The 6,000-nt window shown below is 39.9% G+C and overlaps 1 long non-coding RNA gene across 1 annotated transcript in view; it reads left to right on the top strand.

Annotated features, from left to right (window-relative positions):
• LOC115461546 overlaps nt 1-2,988 on the top strand; it is a 61,024-nt gene extending 58,036 nt beyond the window's left edge. The window contains exon 3 of the long non-coding RNA XR_003940727.1: nt 2,698-2,988. This is a non-coding gene — a long non-coding RNA (uncharacterized LOC115461546). The remainder of the gene's footprint in view (nt 1-2,697) is intronic.
• The last annotated feature ends 3,012 nt before the right edge of the window (nt 2,989-6,000 follow it).

Raw genomic sequence — 6,000 nt, forward strand, 5'->3', positions numbered from 1 at the left:
TTGACAAAGTACCTCATGAAAGACTCCAGAGGAAATTGGAAAGCCATGGGATAGGAGGTAGTGTCCTATTGTGGATTAAAAACTGGTTAAAAGATAGAAAACAGAAAGTAGGGTTAAATGGTCAGTATTCTTAATGGAGTAGGGTAGATAGTGGGGTTCCCCAGGGCTATGTGCTGGGACCACTGCTTTTTAACATATTTATAAATGATCTAGAGATGGGAGTAACTAGTAAGGTAATTACATTTGTTAATGACACAAAGTTATTCAATGTTGTTAAATCGCAAGAGGATTGTGATAAATTACAAGAGGATCTTAAGAGACTGGGAGATTGGGCATCTAAATGGCAGATGACGTTTAATGTGAGCAAGTGCAAAGTGATGCACATGTGAAAGTGGAACCCGAATTATAGTTATGTAATGCAAGATTCCACATTAGGAGTCACCGACCGGGAAAGGGATCTAGGCATCATGGTTGATGATACGTTGAAATCCTCTGCTCAGTGTGTGGTGGTGGTAGTGGCTAAGAAAGCAAAAAGAAAGTTAGGTATTATTAGGAAAGGAATGGAAAACAAAAATGAGGATGTTATAATGCCTTTGTATCACTCCATGGTATGACCGCACCTTGAATATTGAGTTCAATTCTGGTCACCGCATTTCAAAAAAGATATAGTGGAATTAGAAAAGGTACAGAGAAGGGCGACGAAAATGACAAAGAGGATGGGATGACTTCCCAATGAGGAAAGGCTAAAGTGGTTAGGGCTCTTCAGCTTAGAGAAAAGACAACTGAGGGCAGATATGATAGAGGTCTATAAAATACTGAGCGGAGTGGAATGGGTAGACTGAATCACTTGTATACTCTTTCCAAAAATAGTAAGGCTAGGGGGCACATAATGAAGCTACTAAGTAGTAAATTTAAAACAAACCAGAGAAAATATTTCTTCACTCAATGTGTAATTAAACTGGAATTCGTTGCCAGAGAAAGTGGTAAAAGCAGTTATCTTAGCAGGGTTTAAAAACGGTTTGGATTACGTCCTAAAAAAATGTCCATATGCTATTGTTAAGATGAACTTGGGAAAATCCACTGCTTTTTTCTAGGATAAATGGCATAAAATCTGTATTACTGTTCTGGGATCTTGCCAGGTACTTGTGACCTGGATTGGACCCTGTTGGAAACAGGATACTGGACTTGATGGACCTTTGGTCTGTCCCTGTATGGCAATGCTTATGTGTACCTGCGACCTTTTATGTGAAGTGTATTGCAGTGCCCCCTAGGGTGCCCCACTGCTCTGCTGGGATGTCTGTGTGGCCAGTCTGCTAAGAATTCTGGCCTGCCATATGTCTCAATGACTTGTTTTTGTGCATTTTTCCCTTGGACTTTTTTGTTTCAAAAATGGTCACAAAAGAAAAACGCACTGAGCACAAAATGTCTAGGAAATGGCCATTTTCAAAACAAAAAGATATTTTCCTGGTTTGAAAATCACTGTGTTCGCCACTTGATGTTTTGAATGTTTTCAGCAAAACAGCCAAAATCGGATTTAGTTGTCATACGAAAATGACCCTCCATATCTCACTAAGGATATGAAAAGATTTAAAGTTCTTCAGAGTAAGGCAACTAAAATGATATGGGGTTTGCACCAGAATGTATATGAGAAGAGACTTGAGATTTCAAGTCTCTTTTCATATGCGCTACAGGCGTGCTTCTCTTTTGGAACCAATTGGGTTTCCAGGATTAACACAATGAATATGCATGAGAGATTTCCATACAATAGGTCTCCAACACAAGCAAATCAATCTCATGTCCTGGCTATTATATAATGTTGAAACAATAACATTGGGGTGGGGAGGTGGAACAATGATTTATATATAATCACTGTTCCCCCCTAAACAGAGTGGGTGTCCTCCAACTGCATTGCTACCAATAGGGGGTGGTGCTTCAATATTGTGTTTTCAGTCTCAAGGGACAGGCATGTTCCCTGGAGTCCTACAGAACTTGTCTGTCCCCCACTATTGAAAATGTGATAATGAAACAGCACTGGCAAGACTGTAGATGGAGGACTCTCACTCAGCTTAGAGGGAACAGAGTAGAGTAAAATGGAAGAAAAGTGGAGGAGTAGCCTAGTGGTTAGTGCAGTGGACTCTGATCCTGGGGAACTGAGTTCAATTCCCACCGCAGCTCCTTGTGACTCTGGGCAAGTCATTTAACCCTCCATTGTCCCAGGTACAAATAAATACCTGTATATAATATGTAAACCGCTTTGAATGTAGTTGGAAAAAAACACAGGTGGTATATAATTCCCTTTCCCCTTAACTTTTTATTGTATATGTCTTCTCAGAGTGTGCAAAACTGTGGCATCTTCTTCTGAGAAACAGGAATACATAAATGATGTACCTTTCAACAGAGGTGACTGGAATAGTAATATATTAACTTTATACAGTGTTGTTCAACTGAACAGGTTTACAATATACTATGTAGTCACAGCAGTTCAGAAATACATCATGGCTGAAATTGCATTATCAAAAAGCACTGTGGAGAGCTTTAAGTTTTTGTGTGAGGTTGCTAGGCTGGATTTTTTTGTTGATAAATCAGAGATTGAATAAAAGGGACTTTGTGATAATTATATCTAGTTCGTTCTTCAGAAGTACTACTGAGCCATAATGTGTAATATCTGATCCATTTGCTTTTCTGTCAATCTCACAGCTCAGAGAAAGGAACTCTTGAAGAAGCAAAAAGACTAAAAAAGTGAGAAAGAACAGAATAATTTAGAGATCAGGATATTTCTGCTCCAAATGTGCTGATGAAACCTAAGGAAAGAAAAACTCTTCAATCAAGGTTGAGACCTAAAAATAAGCCTTACGTGATGGGAGGCTTAGATTGCTACTAATTTATCATCATTTGTACTGCAGGTTAAGCTGAAGAAATATAATTATACTAATTCTGATTCATCCAAACTCAAGACCATGAAAGACTCCAGCAGAACATTTGCTTATATTGGTGAATAAAAATCTTCCAATTCTGTGTTTTTAATATTAAAAAATAATATGATTCAGCCTCATGGGAATCTTGTTTGAGACTTTTATCCTAAATTCTTTTTATGTGGTGTCTCTCACATTGCTTTATAACTTTATGGACTGATATTCAAAAGATCAAGGCACCTGAGAGGCAGGGGATTCAATCTACTTAAATAAAAATTCTCCCCCATTAAGCATACACGTAAATGCTTATTTTTACTAAAACATGGATGGGGCTAGAGGTGAGGCCATGGCAGGGGAATGATATTAGGTATCTAGCACTGGAAATGTAAATTAGGCACTTAAATGTAGAAGAATGAATAGTTGTCTTACATTTAGGAACATCGTGTTCTGTAACTCACCTTGAATCTCATGAGAGAGAATTGGAGAGAGAAGTCTTTTATAACATAACATAACATAACATAACAAGCCTATTTTCAGCCCAAAACTTAGGAGCCCGATCTGTTAAAAATAGCCATCTAACTTAGGAACCTAACATGAAGTGCCTTTTTGCATAGGATGTTTGGATCAGAAAAGGGACATCCTTGTTGGCACATTCACAGTTTCCTGGCTGTTTTACAAAAGGATCACTGAACATGCAGCCTTCTGTAAAATATATACAAGAACATGCGGGAAAACACACGCACTCACCAGCACATACAGTAGGAATAGTGATTTCCACAAAAATTCACTTGCAAAAAAAGCTGCTTCACGTGGCATGTTACACTTGTAAATGCTAGTTTTATAACTTACACATGTAAATGATGTCAAATATAAGAGTAAGTGCAGAATTTTACAAAATTACACGTACAAGAGGAGCCTAATGGTTAGTGCAGTGGGCCTTGATCCTGGTGACCTGGGCTCTATTCCCACTGCAGCTCCTTGTGACCTTGGGCCAGTCTAATCCTCCATTGCCCCAGGTATAAAAAAAACTTAGATTATGAGCCCTCTAGGGACAAAGTACCTGCACATAATGTATACAGCGCTGTGTACGTCTAGTAGTGCTATAGAAAATGATTAGTAGTAGTAGTACAAGAAAGCCAATTAAGAACCTGAGTTCTTAACCTCAAATGTTTTGGCTTTTTTGAGGTATTTTGTAAGGCCATAGAGATAATTGCAATTGCTGTCTCACTCACTCTTCAACATTCCAGGTCCAAACAAGCAGCTAGCTGATGGTTATGTGTGATTCAGAGGAGGCGCAAATGCTAGTGGAGAATTTTTTGAAATACTTATACATAAGTACATAATTATTGCCATACTGGGAAAGACCAAAGGTCCATCAAGCCCAGCATCCTGTTTCCAACAGTGGCCAATCCAGGTCACAAATACCTGGCAAGATCCCAAAAAAGTACAAAACATTCTATACTGCTAATCCCAGAAACAGTGGATTCTCCCCAAGTCCATTTAATAATGGTCTATGGACTTTTTCTTTAGGAAGCTGTCCAAACCTTTTTTAAACTCCGCTAAGCTAACCGCATTTACCACATTCTCTGGCAACAAATTTCAGAGTTTAATTACATGTTGAGTGAAGAAATATTTTCTCTGATTCATTTTAAATTTACTACATTGTAGCTTCATCGCATGCCCCCTTCCTAGTATTTTTGGAAAGCGTAAACAGACGCTTCACATCTACCCGTTCCACTCCACTCATCATTTTATAGACCTCTATCATATCTCCCCTCAGCTGCCTTTTCTCCAAGCTGAAGAGCCCTAGCCACTTTAGCCTTTCCTCATAGGGAAGTTGTCCCATCCCCTTTATCATTTTCGTCGCCCTGTGTAAAATGAAGGGTTAGACATATGTAACCTCCTTGCCTGCACACCTAGGCAGCTACCTGGTGTAAGCTCTGGAACCTGGGTGGAAGGGGCACACATCAAATTTGTTGGTTTGGGACTAGAGGTGTGACCAGGATTTATTCTGGGAGGCTACTGCAAGTAGCACCATACTTTGAGTCAGAAATCCATTCCACACACAGCCAGAAGTGAGGGCTCTGACACTTACATGACCTTTATGGAACAGCAGTGAGAAATTCAGGCAGATTTAACCTGCTGAAACTCTCATGATGTTACACATATATTTTAAAAGTGCACCCCACCATGCCCAGAACCTGCCCCCCTTGAAATCTGTACCTGAGTAAGTAGCGGTTTAGCCACAGTCTCTACCTACACCTGTATGCCCATTTACACAAATTAAACTAGCTTTTTGCATATGTAAATGCTGCCTAAGCCTTCTAATATGGCCGCCTGAAGCACCTAAATTGAGCTACTCCTTCTAGTGGTTTGATATTCAGCTCGTAGAGTAGGACGTTTACCAGATATTTTTATCTGGTTAACTTTGCCCTGCTATCCAGCAGTTTTAAGCTATTCAGTTTTCTGTAGGACAGCCTTCCAACACAACTAGAGTACTGAATATCAGTGTTGTTCAGCTAAAGTTAAACTGAGCCTCTGGAATGCCTCCTGTTCCACCTTTTTGGCATCAGGGACATTTTCAAAAGCAGAGATTTGTCCCAGCAACTCCTGAAGTTACCAGGTCAGATCTTTTAAATATTGGCCTCTGTGCCCCTGCTACTCACACCAGTAGCAAGTGCAAAGTATGTGGATAGTTTCACTGCACATACTTTGTTTCCTTTTGAAAATGAGCAAGCATACATACTATTACAGGTATCTAACACGTGGCACGCGGGGTGGCACTATGATTCCACACTTTTGTTTGGATGCCCCAAATTAGGTCCTCTGGCCCCACCTGGGTTTGCATCCTTTGTGACTAAATCTACAATAATAACTACAGTCATTTTGGCCAAATGGTTGACTTACAAAAGACCTTCAAGTCAGCAATGGCGATCCAGACGGATCCTTTTAATGAGAATGGAGCAATTGGAGGTCCAAGACTTTGCCTCTGCAGAGGGGGAGAGATTTCAACAATCCTGGATCCCATTTTGGAACACTTGTCTCCCACTGCCTGAAGCCGTTTGCTTAATTTTTAGTGTGCTTTTGA

This window comes from Microcaecilia unicolor, chromosome 2 (assembly GCF_901765095.1).
Source record: "Microcaecilia unicolor chromosome 2, aMicUni1.1, whole genome shotgun sequence".
Lineage (NCBI taxonomy): Eukaryota > Metazoa > Chordata > Amphibia > Gymnophiona > Siphonopidae > Microcaecilia > Microcaecilia unicolor.